General features: G+C 38.5%; 1 protein-coding gene across 5 annotated transcripts in view; it reads left to right on the plus strand.

The window, feature by feature from the left end:
• bsnb (bassoon (presynaptic cytomatrix protein) b) overlaps nt 1-18,861 on the plus strand; it is a 79,449-nt gene that overhangs the window by 39,245 nt on the left and 21,343 nt on the right. The window lies entirely within an intron of this gene.

An 18,861-nucleotide genomic window follows, 5' to 3' on the forward strand; every position in this document is an offset into this window, starting at 1 on the left:
TACATGCCCATGCTATAACATTGCCTCTGAAACTGAAACTGAACTGAAACTGACACCATGCCTTAACATTGCCTCCACCATGTGTTTTCTCTGTGTTTACTGTTTTCTCCCCATCATCCTGGTACAAATTAATCTTGATTTCTTCTGTCCAAAGAACTGTTTTTAGAATCACTGTAACCAGCGGGTTGCACCTTGTTATAAAGCCTCTGTATTTCCATTCATGAAGTTGTATCATGATTATAGACTTTGACAATAACACGAGTGTTTTTAACTTCATTAGATCTAGTGAAGTTATTTTCTTAACCATGAAAACGATTCTGTCATCATACTCTTCGGTTGTCTTCTGTCATCTTTCAGGCCTTTTGCTGTTTTTGAACTGGTCAGTGCATCCCTGATAGGTTTATTTTGTTTGTTCAGCCCAATGATGATCTCCCCCTATTTAAAATTACAGTTTACACTTCACAGTGTAAAGCTATAACGGAATCAACTATGAACAAGGCTCGGCTGGCTGTGAAACTCAGTTAAATTAATTCTGAGCCTCTGATAAGAGGAGACATAATGCAAAACAATGGCTAGAATTGTTGAAGAGTGCAAACAAACAATGCTAAATTTTTATAAACTCCTTGAATTAAAGCTGTACTTTAATTAAATGCAATTTTTCTAAATATAAGAAGCAAAACTATACAAATGACATCTTTGTCTGACACATTATGGACCACCACTTTGCTGGGTTGAGCTACTACTTAACCCAGCAGAGTCTCGCTTAAAATCACTGGGTGGGATCCTTATGGCGTGGTGGTCGTTGGTGGGGGAAGTATTCACTTAACAGTTAAATGTATGATTTATCCCAGTGCAAAAGCCCTGTGGAATATTTTTACAATTATTAGATCGATTATATTGGAATTGTGCTCCAGCTGTGTTGGAAGATTGCTCTAAATCGTTATCAAAACAACTGACAGCTATCTGTCAATAGACTAAACGATAAATCTGATTTATGTTGATTGTTTTTGTATGAATTGTATTAATCTGTACATATTTTATAAGGTCTTTATATGTTTTATATGAAAAAAGTGCGAAGAACCTAGTAACTAGTGCCATTAGATAAATGTAGTGTAGTAGTAAAAAATGTCTTGGAGAAGTGTAACGCCTAAGTACATTCCACTCCTGGCGGTACTATGTAGGCTATAGCTAATGAGACAGGCAGGCAGAGCAGCACAGAGCTTGACAGCATGAGTCTGAGCTTAGGGCAACCGAAATCCTGTAGTCGCAGAAAACTGTCTCCACAAGCACTTACAGATTCGCCACAACAAAAGACGATATAAGATCACATTTAAAAGGACGCCAATTGAGAGGAGCAAAATTCTTGGACTTTTCAAGCCTTTTTTTCTGAATGCTTAAAGTGATGCTTGAAGAAGTATCTCTTAAACTAAACTCGTACACCTAATACGTTTACTAACTGTTCTAATTTGGATGCAAATTCTTTGCTTGGCACTCAACTTGTAATTTTATACCACAGTTTAACAGGAGTGTTGTACATTCAAACACAGCACTCCAGAAGACAAGCTGGTGAGCTCAGAACAATATTCCATGTGATGTGCCTGCAGTTATGGCCTGACCCACAATGCCTAGGTTTTTTCCTAGCACTGCAAGGTTACCTTTTTATGTATTTGTTTTTAATTGAAAAGTATTAAGCTGTTTAGAGGAAAAGAAAATGCACGTTTTTTTTTTTAAAACTACACATCAATGCTTTATTTTTCACAAAATTTCATTGCCCTGAAACATAGAATGAGCCAAAACCTCACAGTGTCTTTCACTGATATTCTTGTTAGTGCTCAATAACAATAATGCTCAATAACTGATTTCTTTTGCATGAGATGCATAGTTCAATTTAATTCAGTTCAATTCAATTTATATAGAACCCCTTCACAAAAGCAGTCGTCTCATTATAAGGTAGAGACTCTACAATAATATAGCGCAATTATAATACTTTTCACATTTGAAGTTAGGATTTGTGGTTATTATGTAGGGTTTCGCAGAAAGAGCCAGTAGTTTTAAAAGTAGTGTCAAAGCAGTTATGTTTACAGACATGTTACTGAGTCACAAGTTTTCATATAATTCACTCTCAATAATGACTAAGACTGAGTACACTAAGGTTTTGAGTAAGAGGCAGATCTGTCTGTCATCAGCAGTGGAATGGAACAAGACTTTATGCTGCGGAATAATGTGGCCCATAAGGAGTACATAGATCCCCTGTTCAAATGACTGCTGCGAGGCAGACATCACCTAACACAACACAGAATTTTCAAACGTTAATGTAATAATAAAGAAAAGCTTATTCCCACACACAAAATCCTGGCAAAAGGGTAGTGGTAACATTCCCCTGCTGACATTTGTGTCTGAAAACATACATTTTGGACACTTCTGTATTTCGAGCTCCCTGCTGAGGCAAGATTGCCTCACCAATCAAATAGGTCTGCATGTGTGCTGGGCAAGAAAAAGCACCTGTTGTTCCTGCTGACATGAATAGAAAAAGACAGAATATGTAAATAAAAAGCAGGAAACATGACCTGACCCAGTGCTGCGCAGCTCCCAGAGGGACAGCAGAGACACACATTATTGATTGCAGATGACGCACTATTGTCCTGCAGCAACACACTCTGCTGGAGAGGCCATGAGTCCCCCTCTCATAGAAAATTATTTCCCATATAGAGTGCCACTGTTTTGGAAAATATTTATCCTGCACTCTTAGCACCTTGGTAATGTGCTTGTTTGTACACTGGTCATGTTATGCAGTCGTGAAGTTATTAAGCCATTATGGTCTGCTTAAATGCCCAATCTATGCAAAAAATAGATATATTGGCTGTATTTACTTTAATCACATTAAGTATGACTCTGCCAGACTAACCATTTTATGAGTGCTAATTTTTAGTCAGTTATCCTACCAGCGTCCACATTAAAACATTTACTGACAGTAATGGTTGTTGCATGACACTAACGTGAAATCTTGCACATTCATGGTTCACAGGGGACAAATTAGTTGAGTTGACTCATCTGTTTATCCAGTGCTTTTGTGGATAAAAGCATGTCTGCAACTCAAATCATATCCCAATCAGTCTGCTGGGGATGACATGCAGGAAATTGTCTGGAGCAGACAGTAGCCTGTTTTCATATGGGCGCCTGCTCTACCAGGTGAACTGTGCATCATCTTAGCTGGTTTTGATGTCAAAGCGAGGTTGCTAGGTAGTGAATTTAATCTTTCTGGGATTTGTTTAGCTGAGTGGGACATTGCAATAACAGCGGATCTGACAGTCATTTTGTAAAAAAGCTTATAAAGTGTATAAAATAAATAAAGTGTAACTATCTATTTGTAAGTGTAAATTACATTTCATGTCTACAAATAGAAAACTGCTGGCAAGGCTCTTGCAGTACTTCAAGTATGGACAGTCCTGCTACATCATCTGTCTTACATTGAATGTAAGTCTCTTCTTGTATTTTTCTAACTTGAACAGCATTCAGCATTCACACTTTCAGTATAACCTTTGTCTTTATTCTAAATCTAAAATCAGCTCAGTGACTACTTAGACATCAGATGTTTGGCCTTGTAATACTGAAACAACAGCATTCATTCAGAGCAACATAATGTGAAGACCTGCAAAACCCCTTGTCATGACCATTTAACCATTCCTCTGTGCCGGATGGTATATGACTGACAGTGACTGTACTTGAGTCCTGCTTGCTCAGTAGATGATCCTTCATTTCCTCTCTAATCCACAAGCTTCACCACGTGTCCCCATTGAAGGAGTCCCAGGGGATTGACCTATATACCTGCTGACTCTTACTGACATGTCACAGTCGTGGCACTGCCTGGCACACTGCTGGGACATGTGCTCAGTCACGCTTTCCATTGCACACTTAGTATCTTGACCTGTTGTTCATTCAGACTCTTCACATTAGAAATATAATCTAATAGTGCTTTTAAAGATTGCCCCGCTAATCTTTGACTCTCATCAATATTTTGCTTGAAGATAATGTAATTATTGCTATGGGGCTACTTGGAATAAATTATATATAAAGCACAAAAGACTGAATACAAACTTTTTCAATGTAAGTCTCTGTTATTTGAGTGCATATGTAGTATGTCTCAGGGTTTATTATACCTTTGCTGGTACTGATCATATGTGTGTCGACATGTCTGGGCACCAAACTGTGTGTAATGTATTTCCCCAGTCAACGTAGGCTCACCCTGTTCACACCTGCTTGGCAGCTCGCCCCTGTGCACGTGTTAGTTAATAATTCACACTGACCCTCTGCTCCCATGACCTTCACTTGTTACGAATTAATTATGACCTCCTCCGTCGCATGCCTCATTAATCTCTGCGAGACACAGAACGCGAAGGATTATTATGATGGTTGCTGCCTTTGTTGCTACATAGCGACGCTTTGAATTTCAGTACTCTGTAGTTTCTTTGATGGTTGATGTGGCCACTTCTTTTGTTCTGCTTTGTCACAAATAATTTATATTCAGCTAGTGACCAAGGCAGTTTTGATGGGGAAAGATGTCAAAGCTGTTGTTGAATTACTTGGAAATAACTAATATGTAACAGGCAAACTTTGACGTTTTTAAATAAAACTTTGGTGAGGAGGATTACACACGATGCGTGACTGTGTTTCTGAGAATATTTAATACTAGATGTCGTGCTTCCACTTCCTCACTTCCCTTGCACAACTTAGTATCTTTCTTTTACCATTGCCTCCCCCTTTGCGGTTTTTGTTTTGGCTTGGAAACAGCCACTGTAATTCAGATCTGCTAAACAATAAGAAATGTCAGGCTTTATCCTCTGCTTGTATATTAGCCACGGCGTGCTGTTTAAATATTCAAAACCCAGGAGTTGTGTCAAGGAATGGCCACCTGAAATGGGATAGGATAGGGATATGTCTGGGATAGGGCTTTTCGTTTCTTTCTCGTAATGAGCACCTAAAATATTATATCTCAGTGAGGTGTGTGAGTGCATCTAATGACAGTTGACATTTCTTGCTCACAGCTTGTGTTCTAGTTCCTGGCAGAGAGACCATGTGGGGCACAGACTCCCACTGGGAGCTGGCTGACAGTAAGAGGTGTATACAGAAGTTGTGTAAATTGAACACAGTGCTGCCTGTGCATGTGTTTCTCTTCTTTTTGTCCAGCACATTAAAGTAGATTGATGTGCATGTATAAGTGTGTCAGAAGTAAAGTGGGAAAGGGGCGTGCAGATGTCAGCACCAGTTGTGCAGGGACTCAGAGCCAGGATAAAATTAAAAACCCTGGTGTTAAACACGCAGCCTACTCTAAGTGCAATATTTAGCAGGATGCTCAAATGCGAGTTAGTGAGTGTACTGTTCGTTTTTCGTTTTTCAGCTCTGCACGTTCATGTTGTTGTGTGGGTGTGTATGCTCCCACAGGGGCTCCATTTCTCTCCTTGAAATTGTGCACACTCTGGCTCCCTCCATGGGTAGAGATGGTTAAATCTCTCCACACATATCTCACCTCACCAGCAGCTTGGTCTGTAGGTTTGACATTATTTACATGCACACACATAGCTATTTCTGTACAGTTAAACAAAAAGAATTATGAACAGCCGATTTTGAAGCAGTCTTAAATTCATGGATCCCCCCCCTTTTCTTTAAACTCTCCTCACATCTTTTTGAAAGCTGGTATGGTCAAAAAAGCGAAGAAAGCTAGAGAATGCACTCATTAGTTCATTTGCAGATTAAACAAAATATGCAAAGTGAAACTAATTGTCAACTTGGTTTTGTAAAAGAGGGTAAAAGCAGGAAAAAAGGATGAAATATTATCGACCTGCAGCTGTTATGAATAGAAAGCAGACCCTTTTTAAAATTCTACGGTTTTACAAGTGCCAGTTTAAAGCCACATTAGCAAACAGTTTAAAAGTAAAGAACAACAAGTGCCACATTACACTCATTACATAACACTCAAGATAAAGCTAAGTCCTCCCTTAGTGTTTCCATAGGAGTTACGAGTGTAAGTATCAGCTGCTAATCAAACGCACTTGATAACTGATCATCAGCAAGTGTGTTTACCTCTATGAAATCAGAAGTTTTGGCAGTTTGCTAGTTTGGATCATTCAGGTGTGTTAATACAATGGCAAGGTCAAAAGACATCAGCAGTGATCTTAGAGAAGCAATTGTTTCTGTCCATCAATCTCAGATAGGTTTTAAGGAAATTTCTAAACAATTTGAAGTCATTCATTCTGCAGTGAGCAAGATTAGTCAGAAAGTGGAAAACATTCAAGACAGCTGCCAATCTTCCCAGGAGTGTCCCAGCAAATTCGCTCTCAAGGTTAAACTGTGTAATGCTCAGGGAAACTACAAAAAACCAAAAATAAAACGGGCCTCAGTTAGCTGGCTAAAATGTGAATGCTAACAGCAGTGCCATTCGAAAAACAATGAAAAAGTATGGCTTTTTGGGAAGGCTTTGCAGCACAGCTTAGGTTTTCAAAACAAACAAATCACAAGACTTCTGGAACTATATGCTTTGGACAGATGGGACCAAAGTGGAGATGCTTAGCCATAACGCTCAGCATGTTTGACAAAGCCAAAAACAGCATATCAGCATAAGCACTTCATATGAACTGTTAAGCACAGTGGTGGAGGGGTGATGATTGGGGTTTATTCTGCAGACACAGACCTGGGCACTTCATTGAGTAGACCATGAACTCCTCTGTATTCTAAAGTGAAATGTGAGGCCATCTGTCAGACCACTAGAGCTTGTCTGGAATTGGTTTATGTAGCAAACCAATGGTTCCAAGCACAGCAGCAAATTTACAACAGAAGATCTGAAAAAGAAACAAATTAAGGTGTTGCAATTTCAAAGTCCAGACCTCAACCTGATTGCGATGCTGTGGTGGGAACTTATCAGAGCTGGGCATGAACAAATACCTGCAAACCTCAGTGAACTAAAGCCCCACTAATCTGAAGTGTATTCACCGGTACCTAATATTAAGATCTGGTAAGGACTAGAACATTTTTACTTGGGTATTAGAATAGTTTTTACTATGACTGTACAGTGTGCTGTTTCATATATCCAGCATTGTTTTGCACATTTGGTGTCCTAGTTAAGTGCTCATACAATTTTATGAGCTGTTGTCAGATAGAGAGACAAAACTATACTTAAATGCTTGTAAATTCATATTTTTGTGTCAACAGTGCATCAGGTGAAAACTTGAATGTACAATGGTAAAGCTTTTTCACTCCAGAGTGATTTATCACTCCCAAACTTTTGGTATGGCTTTACCTGTCATTATTGTTTTGTGCCCCCGAGCTTTGTTGTTCTGTTCAGAAAAGGCATTGAGGAGTTGGTGGAGACCAAAACAAGACTAAAAGGACAGCAAATGTTTCTGCTTGAGTCACCAGGTGAACAGAAAAATAACTGCCAATGATCTGGATAATGTTGAGTGCGGTTTGCTGCTCAGCTGGTTGCTAACCAGTTTCACCAGTTCTGCATTATAGTATTAGTGTTGTGTTTCTGCTGCCCCCAAGTGGTCTTCAGTGTATCCACATCCGTATAATTGCATTCATTTCAAACGACTTTCTGCAGAGATGCCTTTCCCCCCTTGTTTTGTGTAAAATAAGACAAATTTTTGTGCTTCATAATTGTTTTTTATTACTTCAAGAATCCTTCTATTGCCTGGAGTTGCTGTTTTTGAGTTTTACTGGATCTTTCCAATTGAAAGAAATTGTATGTAATTCAGAAAACCAATTTTTTAAGTAAATGAGCCGCCAATAAAAAAAAAAGCACTATTAAAGTACTTTTAGTTGTCATTTACAGGCACTCTGTAAGTCTTGGTCCCTGTTACTGGTTTGCTGTCAGGGTAATATAAGCTAAAATATGAGTGTAATATCAAAAGGTTTTTTTTCATGATTTTTTTTTATTTTGTAACTTTATGCTCCAAAATATCAATACAGACTTGTGCATCTGCAGCCATAGATGCACAAAAATGCTGTACACACATTGTGCGAGTGGGCTTTAATGTCTCAGCAACCTCCAGTGAGAGTGGGATCAACCTAAGAGAATGGGATCAATCTGTCTGACCTTTTCCTTGTGGTAACCTACACTGTTCAATCGCTCATTATTTTGACAGTGAAAGGGCAGCTTTTCCGACTGTGAGCTGTGCACCTTTGTCTCATGACAGAGTCCGATTCACACAGTTACTACTTACCTACCTACACCTCGATTTTCTAGATATATTAAGTAATATATGCTAAAGAGACCTGCAACTGTGGAGTAAGACAGGGACAACACAGTTATTGTTTTTTCAGGAATGATTAAGTGGCCACGAGAGCACAGAAAACTATAGACTTAATATTAAAAGATTGATGTATCCACTGTGACATCACCCATCATTTTTATGAAGTTAATTTTAGCTTTGTGTGCTTTCTATGTTATTTATGGATTTAACTGTTTAAAAGTTTAATGTGGCCTCCTGTTTTTGAGAGGAACAAATTGCTGTAAACACTCTGTTTAGACATAAAAAAAAAATTGTCTCTTGATTGTAAACTTCTTAAAAAATAAATCCATAATTGTGCCAAAAGTGGCCAGATTTGGAAACTGTTGTGGAAGGCCACACCAAGAAGCTGAACTCAGTTCTGTTCTATATGACTTTTATCTCTACTGGTAAGAGTAGATGTTACAAATAGGAAATAGAAATGTGAAAATGGAATAGTAAAAACAATATTTTAGCACTTTTTAATCAACATTCCTGTTTTCTTCCATTTCATCCCCAACATGAACTCCATGAATTCCCTGTTGCAGTCCTTGTCATTGAGTGCTTTACTGCCAGCTCCTCCATAATCTAACTCTTTTGTTATCCCATGTACAAAGATGAGTACCTTGGCTGTGTTGCAGACATTACAGCATGTGTCCAGAGCTAAGGAGAAAAAAGGCCAAATTGTCCGCTTTGCTTTTAAACTGAAGCTCCAGAATTGCAGAGGTGTTTTTCATTCATCTCGTTTCACACGATATCATTGCAAAACGTGTAATTGACACGCTTGTCCACAGTGCCCATTTCACGCTTTGCCTCTACAAAATGTGAAAAGGACACGCATGCAGAAGTTGCAGTAAGATGCAGTAACAGCAGAATGAGATATTTTATTTTAAGCCAACATGAAAATAATAATGGGAAAGTGTTTAAACAGACATTATTGACACATTTACATGGAAATACGTATTAGCCGCCTAGCTTTACAATTTCTTAAAGACCCTAGAGTGCACTGCATACATTTTTTGCTCGATACCGACTTTGTGGCTTTAATTAAACATATTACCACCCCCTGCTGCTAATGCAACTTCTGCATGGACCGGTGGACTGGTGTTTCTATTACTTATTTTGCCATGATACTGTTGTCTTGTCATAGATCATCTGGGCAGGGGAACATTCTCAAATGCTTCTTTATTCTTGGGGTATATTTTTAGTGAAATCACAAAGCTGGTCTCACTGCTCCATCCCTCAATGTGTAAAGCTTGTTAAAAAGTCATTGTTGCTTTTGCAGCTTTGCAAGCAAAGGTTCATCTATCCCTGTCTGCTTTGCATCAGTCAAATGTTTGTATTTCTCTGAGTATTTAGTCTTGTAATGGTAATTCAAATTGAAATCCTCAAACATAGCAGTCAAATGGAACAATACAAATGGTCTTACTTGAATACTGAATAGGAAATCATTGTAAAATGCAATAGCACAAATTTAAAGAAAGAATTAATAGATATTCTGCTACAGTTGATTCCTACATATTAAACTAAGACAACAGTCTACATTGACAGGTTTTTATTTACTTTCGTGCCGTGAATCATCTGCAGAGTGCTGCCGTCTTTTACCAAGATCTGTAAATCTCTGTTCAGGTAACAAGGTGACCCTGTTCTACAGCAACATTTCTGAGTTTGAGAGTTAATAAAAATGTGAAATTTACTTGGTCCCGTAACGCGCTCTAAAGGATTTTGGATCACAGGTTCTAACAGATTAGGGCTGATCTTTCCATAAAGGAATGTGGAGGCTTAAACTTTGTCAAATGCAATTTTTAAGCCTTAATAATTTAAGGCAGAGAAATGCTTTAATTTAATGTTTTTAAAAATCAAGTCAGACACAATGGTACAGAACATATTTATTTATTTATTTTGTGTACCAGGCTGCTATATATGTTTATTTCTCTTGTAAATATGGGTATTTTGACATATCTGTGGGATATAGGGTTAGGGTTTTTGGTGCTGTCCTCAAGTGGCCATTCCAGGAAGTGCAGTTTTTGCGAGTTTGACTTTGACATTATTGATTTTTCAGTCCCAAAATTTGAAATTTTTGGAAAGGATATACAAACAGACAAACTTCAATCAAAGAAAATATTCTTTCAAGTTATGTAGAAATGCATGATCTATAAAACAGAATCTCAAACTGTGTATACATACTAGTATTGCTAGAAGTGAGAGCAGTCTTAAAAAGTGTGTCTAAATTTAAATCATACTTGCACCTGTCCAATCTAACAACGGTTGTGTTCATTACATACTTTACAGTATTTGTAATTATACAAATCTCTGTCAGTGCGCATTCCTTCTGTCGTATAACCACCAGGGTTTCTCACTGACTTTTATTGGTTTACAGAAAAAAATCAAATGAGAATATTTTACACATCTAGATTTTGTCAAGAAATACAATAAACCAAATGGTTCTGACAGCTGCAGAGAGTAATACAAAGACACACGTTCAATCCCAAAATGTATTCAAAACATGTGTTCTGTCAACAAATTGCTAAAAATCACTTGTTGGCACATGTAAGCTTTAGCAGATACAAACAAACATTAAATGCTTATTATGTGTATGTAATTACAAATTAACAACCAGTGTGTAGTCCTGTTGGCTAAATCTGAATCACAGATGAGAGTGAATGTTAAGTACACTGTCCACTGATCAGATAACTTAACCTTAACCTGCCATTTAACAAGGTTATCAACTCACTAACAGGATAATCCTGCTAACAAACTGAGCCTGCTGTCCTTAGAGAAAACCCCCACACACTTAATCCCCTAAAAAAATGAGAGTTCCAGCAAATGAAAAACGCAAACAACAGAACAGCACAGAGGTATGTCAGTTTCTTTGCAGTTAAAAGTAACAAAAAGCTGTTTTCAGAATTAATTACTTCCAGCTTAAAGAGGACATTTCATTACTTGTGTCTTTTGTAGTTTTTGGCTACAGTTTAATTTGTATTTATCGAGCTGCTGGAGACTACCACAGTGAATTGGCTGTTTTGTTTTCAAGATGCATTAAAAGGCTGTTTCTGAAGCACAGAGGCTCGCTCTTTTATACGGTCCTGATTTTCTCCACATAGTGTGGGTAGAGGTGGGAAGCACAGCCCACAACACTCGCTGCTGTACAAGCTAAAGCATTCTACATGAATAATTTGCTACTCCCTGCTCCGGTTTGGCCTTGCTCCTCTTTCCCTTTCACCCACGCAGTGGTGTTATGCTGATTCGGGAGCAAAGAGGAGAGTTTGGCACTTCCAACATGGCAGGAAGAAAAACGTCTCCATAGAAAAGAAATACTATTCAGCATCTCATTTAAGTGATAATGTTAAAAAGGATGATTAGATGGGGTTTCGAGAAAGTTAGAGACGTGAGTCAAGAGTTCAGAAGCTGGAATTTTTATTAGCTGGCTTAATTGTGTGATCATATAAGTATACACTCATATAGCGTCTTCACTGTAGCTGTTGTTGCATAGCTTCAGTAGTTGTCTCTTGGTCGCAGCATGTACTAGCTGTCCACAAACACACAGTCACTTGTTGTGAAAGAACCAGCACAGATGGCTAGTTCTGAGAGCACTGCACCTGTTTATATATAGCTTCTCAGTAGAGCACTTGAGAGATAGGAAAACAAAGCAAGTCTGTCTGTTTGGCATTGCAGTAGCTCCATCCACGCTTTGTGGTCTCAGTTGAGACAGCAGATTCCTTTAGGATTCGGGCATATTAACAAAGGTTTTATCTTGTACGGAGGAATAGCACCAGCAAAAATAGCGCATTATAGATAGATTTTTAATGTAACCGTCACGTCTATTTTTGCTGCGTTATATTTGGTTGAGGCCCTTTGTTGGGTTTCGGACTTTATCAAACTGAGTAGGTGAAGTTAAGTAATGTAGTACCTTACAGTCATAACCTGTGGTTTGTGTTTTCACGGTGCACCCAAATGTTTTCCAGGCTCTTACTTTATCCTGCTTAATGTTGAAAAATGATGTCGTTGCCCACACTATTGTTAGTGCTGCATTAACCAAGATGCACTGCATATTTTCACACTATTCATGATTCAAATGGCATCATTTCTGAGGGAAGGAGTTGCATAATTTGTCACTCATGTTGCATAATTGAGTTATTATTGAGGTTCTATGTTTGCTGGGTCATTGCCACTTATTACAGCTCTTTTCCCCCTGACTGATTGGGCGTCATCTTTGAAACGTGGCTGTTTTTGCAAAATTAATTGTGAAACCAACAAAACATCATACAAGTTTAGCAAAAGATGACAATGAAAAAACTTTTTTTTTGCAAAACTCCTGTAAGTTAATTACATTTAAAGAATCGTCAACTACTTTCTGACTTAATAGATTAAATAAGACTTGGAGGTTTTCATTTTTCTGTGTGCAGGCCACAGCAGCTAAGGATGTTTTATACATGTAATAAACATAGACACGCAGATATCCAAATGTGTATTCTAAAGAGAACGCACCACAAATACAAAAAGGGATTTTTTTTAAGGAAGCAAATATAGTGATAGTGCTTCTTCTTCATGCAAATCTTTTCCATCTGTGTGTTTGTCCACCACTTTGCATTTAATCATTAGTTATTATTAATCTCTGGCTCTTTTCCACAGTGTGTTTTTTATCCTGCCTCCCTCCCCTCACCCCCAACCAGTCGTGGCAGATGGCTGCCCCTCCATGAGCATGTTTCTGCTTGAGGTTTCTTGCTTTTAAAGGGGAGTTTTTCCTTCCCGCTGTCACCAACTGCTTGCTCATCGTTGTCTGATTGTTTGAGTTTTCTCTGTATTATTATTGTAGGGTCTATACCTTACAATATCAAGCACCTTCAGGCAACTGTTGTTTTAATTTGGTGCAATGCAAATAAATAAAATCAAACTGAATTGAAGAACAGTAAAAACAAAAGGGGATCTATGTGTATAAAGCCATGAAACTTCATTCACACTGCATGCAGTGTTGTTTTGAGGTAGGCAGTGTGGAAAGAATCTGCTGGAAGGCTATATCTGAGTGTTTTAAAAATATTAGCTGAGTGTAAAGCAGAGAATGTGGATTCAGTTTCTGACACTTGGCAAATACATTGGCTGCAGGTGTTTTGGTTTCAGTAATTATGCTTTGAAAAATCATATGCATTCTTTAAGTATGCAGAAAGGGGAAAAAAGGTAAACCCTGCTATAATTTGATATGTCTGTTATTGCATTTACAAATGTACATGTACAGTGACGTTGCTGTCTCACCACCTTTATACTGTTGCTCTGTCTGCAGGGATGTGCATGTAGGTATACTGAAGAGGTTTCAGTATGTTAGCTTTAGTGGCCTCCCATAAATAATAATTCAGCTTAGATAAATAATAATTATACATTATTATAAGCGGCATATAGTAACAGCATTAAATATAGCAAATATTATATACCTATATCCTGAATAGACATTATCTTCACTAACAGCATCATTATTCTTACAGGACCACCTTCTCCTTCCTCTTTTCCCATCCACCTCCTCATCCTTTTCATCCTGTTGTGTTAAATGTGAGCTGTAGCTTTGTCTACTAACACCTACGCCAACATGTCACTAACCATTATTTGTACATCATTTTGTGTTCAAAGTCAGTTACACTGAGCAGATACAGGGAGTGCAGAATTATTAGGCAAGTTGTATTTTTGAGGAATAATGTTATTATTGAACAACAACCATGTTCTCAATGAACCCAAAAAACTCATTAATATCAAAGCTGAATGTTTTTGGAAGTAGTTTTTAGTTTGTTTTTAGTTTTAGCTATTTTAGGGGGATATCTGTGTGTGCAGGTGACTATTACTGTGCATAATTATTAGGCAACTTAACAAAAAACAAATATATACCCATTTCAATAATTTTTTTTTACCAGTGAAACCAATATAACATCTCCACATTCACAAATATACATTTCTGACATTCAAAAACAAAACAAAAACAAATCAGCGACCAATATAGCCACCTTTCTTTGCAAGGACACTCAAAAGCCTGCCATCCATGGATTCTGTCAGTGTTTTGATCTGTTCACCATCAACATTGCGTGCAGCAGCAACCACAGCCTCCCAGACACTGTTCAGAGAGGTGTACTGTTGTCCCTCCTTGTAAATCTCACATTTGATGATGGACCACATGTTCTCAATGGGGTTCAGATCAGGTGAACAAGGTGGCCATGTCATTAGTTTTTCTTCTTTTATACCCTTTCTTGCCAGCCACGCTGTGGAGTACTTGGACGCGTGTGATGGAGCATTGTCCTGCATGAAAATCATGTTTTTCTTGAACGATGCAGACTTCTTCCTGTACCACTGCTTGAAGAAGGTGTCTTCCAGGAACTGGCAGTAGGACTGGGAGTTGAGCTTGACTCCATCCTCAACCCGAAAAGGCCCCACAAGCTCATCTTTGATGATACCAGCCCAAACCAGTACTCCACCTCCACCTTGCTGGCGTCTGAGTCGGACTGGAGCTCTCTGCCCTTTACCAATCCAGCCACGGGCCCATCCATCTGGCCCATCAAGACTCACTCTCATTTCATCAGTCCATAAAACCATAGAAAAATCAGTCTTGAGATATTTCTTGGCTCAGTCTTGACGTTTCAGCTTGTGTGTCTTGTTCAGTGGTGGTCGTCTTTCAGCCTTTCTTACCTTGGCCATGTCTCTGAGTATTGCACACCTTGTGCTTTTGGGCACTCCAGTGATGTTGCAGCTCTGAAATATGGCCAAACTGGTGGCAAGTAGCATCTTGGCAGCTGCACGCTTGACTTTTCTCAGTTCATGGGCAGTTATTTGGCGCCTTGGTTTTTCCACACGCTTCTTGCGATGCTGTTGACTATTTTGAATGAAACGCTTGATTGTTCGATGATCACGCTTCAGAAGCTTTGCAATTTTGAGACTGCTGCATCCCTCTGCAAGATATCTCACTATTTTTGACTTTTCTGAGCCTGTCAAGTCCTTCTTTTGACCCATTTTGCCAAAGGAAAGGACGTTGCCTAATAATTATGCACACCTGATATAGGGTGTTGATGTCATTAGACCACACCCCTTCTCATTACAGAGATGCACATCACCTAATATGCTTAATTGGTAGTAGGCTTTCGAGCCTATACAGCTTGGAGTAAGACAACATGCATGAAGAGGATGATGTGGACAAAATACTCATTTGCCTAATAATTCTGCACTCCCTGTATATGTCTTTATTTATCTATCATACATGCATGAGAAATGTATTATATTAGGAATTTATTATATTAGATCATAATTAAGAAATGAGGAGTTCTCAGAATGATACTCTTACTGCAACTTCATTAGGGACACATTGCTAGTACTAGATTGGACCTGCTTTTGCCTTAAGAACTGCTTTAATTCGTCACATCTCAAATTCAATAAGGTGTTTGAAACATTTCTCTGAGATTTCGGTCCATATTGGCATGATAACATCCATGATATGAATCCCTGGCTCCACCACATCCCAAAGGTGCTTTGCTGAATTGAGATTTAGGGGCTGTGGAGGCCATTGGAGTACAGTGAAGTCATTGCTGAACCCTTGTGGTGTCCTCGGGTCAAAACTGGTCCTTAGGTGAATGGCAAACAAGTATATGGGAATCCCGAGGACACCACACGGGTAAAAACCCACTTTTGACTAGATGGTTTGAGCTTTGTGACATGACACGTTGATGGAAACAGGCATCAGAAGATGGGTACACTAGATGGGATAGATATGGACAGCAACACAATACTTAGGTAGGATGTGGTGTTTAAATGATGATCAGTTAGTAGGGGCCCAAGGTGTGCCTGGAACATCTTCCCCATACAGTTATACCAACGCAAGCTTGAACCGTTGATTCAAGCTAAATGACGGCTCAATCGAGACTCAGCATTTTTTCAATCTTCTATTTTCCGATGTTGGCGAGCCTGTGTAAACTGTAGCTTCAGTTTCCTGTTCTTAACTGACAGAAGTGACATGCAGTGAGGTCTTGTGGTTATGTAGCCCCTCTGTTTCAAAGTTTGATGTTTTGTGTATATTCATACCTTGATTATAATTAGAGATGGACCGATCCGATATTACGTATCGGTATCAGTCCGATACTGACCTAAATTACTGGATCGGATATCGGAGAAAAATGAAAAATGTAATCCGATCCATTAAATATCAGAAAGCACCTCACAAAACTTGCAACAGCCGTAACTCACCTCAGAACGTTAGCACGTCGAAGCAGTATGCATCACGTGATAGAGCGGCTGTGGAGCTTCGCTAGCAACCCGGCATTTCATCTCCGACAAAGTTATCCCCGAGAGAAGTAAAGCAAGTGTGTAAGTCCATCTCTGAATCTTTGTAAAGCATTCCTGCGTTAAGCTTAACAAGCGATATATGGAGCCACTGCCTCTTCTTGCTGCTACTTCAATCATGAAACTGCTTAATGATCAGCTGATCGGCTTTTCTGTTGCGAGTCCGTCTCTCTTGTTTGCTTTTGGCCCACTTTGCACCAGAAAGAGGAAACCAGTGGATAAACAACAGCAGCACGTTTAAGCTTGATAAGCTGTTGTTAGAATTTATTTAATATTACTTTCTACACCAGGATCTTTTTCTACGTAGCTGACGCTGGTAACTGTGCAGGGGCGGATCTAGCAAAGTTTAGCCAGGGGGGCCGATAGGGCATTAACAGGGAAAAGGGGGCACAAAGACATACTTTTCTTTCTTATTCTCATTTAAAATGTCTAGCTTTTAATAAATAATTATCTGACACCCAAAGTTTTAATTTGATGCAAAATGAATAGAAGTCAATTACTGTATATAGTAACTATTAAGTCTAATATATATATATATACCCTAGTAAGCTATAGTACTTTTTACTTTGGGAAGGTACCATCTGTGCAGTCTGCAATTTTGTTGAAGAAATATGTTGAATCTATTTAATATTTTAATATATTGAAAAATAATTGATTTCTGTGCATTTTTTTTCACACTGCATCAAATTAAGGTTGATTACGTCGATTAAGCATCATGAGGTGGAGCGTGAGGGGTGGTTCCCTATTTTTTATTTATTTATTTTTGTTGTTGCTGGGAGTTGGAACCCTATTAGTTAGGTTGCTTAATATTTACGCTAAGTACTCTTTAAAATACCAGAATAGGGAGGATGGTGTAGGTTTAAGTTTATTAGATTGATCAGTATTGCTGAACTATGAAATTTTTTTTTTTGCATACAGGTATAACAGAATAGCTTTAGTGTAGTTGTTGTTTTAAACTTGAGTATGAACTTGTACAAAATGCAGCAAGATATTTAAAAAGACAGTTTTGTTGATTAAAAAACACTATATCGGATTCATATCGGTATCGGCAGATATCCAAATTTATGATATCGGTATCGGTATTGGACATAAAAAAGTGGTATCGTGCCATCTCTAATTATAATTAGTGGTTATTTGACTTACCCTTGCCTTCCTTCCAGCTTGAAGCAGTGTGGCTATTATCCTCTGACCGCTGACGGGCATTTTCACCCAGAGAACTGTCTCTCATTAGATATGTTCGCTTTTCATTCTGTGTAAAGATGGTTGTGAGAGAAAATCACAGTAGTTGTACATTCAAAGTAACTGAAATCACCTTTCTTCCATATTCTGATGTTGCTGCCCTGCGATTGGCTGAATTAATCTTCACATTAATGAGCAGTTGAACTGGTATACCTACATTTTCTATAGTTTGTTTTTAATCCTACTTTTCAATTAGGGTGTCCATGACCATGCGGCCACCATTCATTGTGGCCACTGAATCTAATAGAGGACAGACAAGGACCACTAAGAAGAACAATCAGTCTCTCCCTTACACAGGGCCGGGTCAATGTCTCTAAAGGTTTTGTATAAAATGATAAAGAAGACAGACTGTTGTACTCACAGACCTTATCACTAGAGACATATCTATCAAATGCTGGCCTCTTGGGTCTCTAGATTAAGATCCCTATTGTGCTGATCAGATGTTTCTTGCTGATTAAATGCTTGTCAGTCTCTGTCAGTCTCTCTTTGTCTTACGTGGAACGTGGGCTTTTCTCATTTATTTGTATAACTCAGGAGGATCTCTTCTTAATGTAACTTTCCTTAATTGAATTTGACTGAAAGACAGCATCCCAGTGACTTCAATGACTCCCTTTTCCATTTGATCATTGCAGTGTGATGAAAACGTAAGGGTGCGTTAAAAATAAATGTTTTATTTGCAACCTTCTCTGCCATCTTGACTGTTTGCACCGCGGTAAAGATGTCCTCTGATACAGTCACTGCACACCTACCACCATTATTTTATTTATTAGCTGTTACCGGGCATGTTGTTAAATTCCATCTTCTGTATTTATGCTTTTGAAGTATTACACCAATAAAAGAAATGATTTATTTGGGCAGATGGTAATCAGCAATGGAGGTGTTTATGAGGTTATTTGTTTTGTTGTACAAGTCGGTGACACAAGAATGCTCATTCTTCAGGCCCGAGGCACAGATGATTGTCATTAACAGGAGGCTGTGTTACAAACATAGTTCCTTCCCCTCTATTTTCAGCTTTCATTACCTGTAATCGAACCATTTCTTTCCATTGAGCAGTTTG

The sequence above is a fragment of the Aulonocara stuartgranti genome, assembly GCF_965226115.1.
Source record: "Aulonocara stuartgranti genome assembly, chromosome: 5".
Taxonomy (NCBI): domain Eukaryota; kingdom Metazoa; phylum Chordata; class Actinopteri; order Cichliformes; family Cichlidae; genus Aulonocara; species Aulonocara stuartgranti.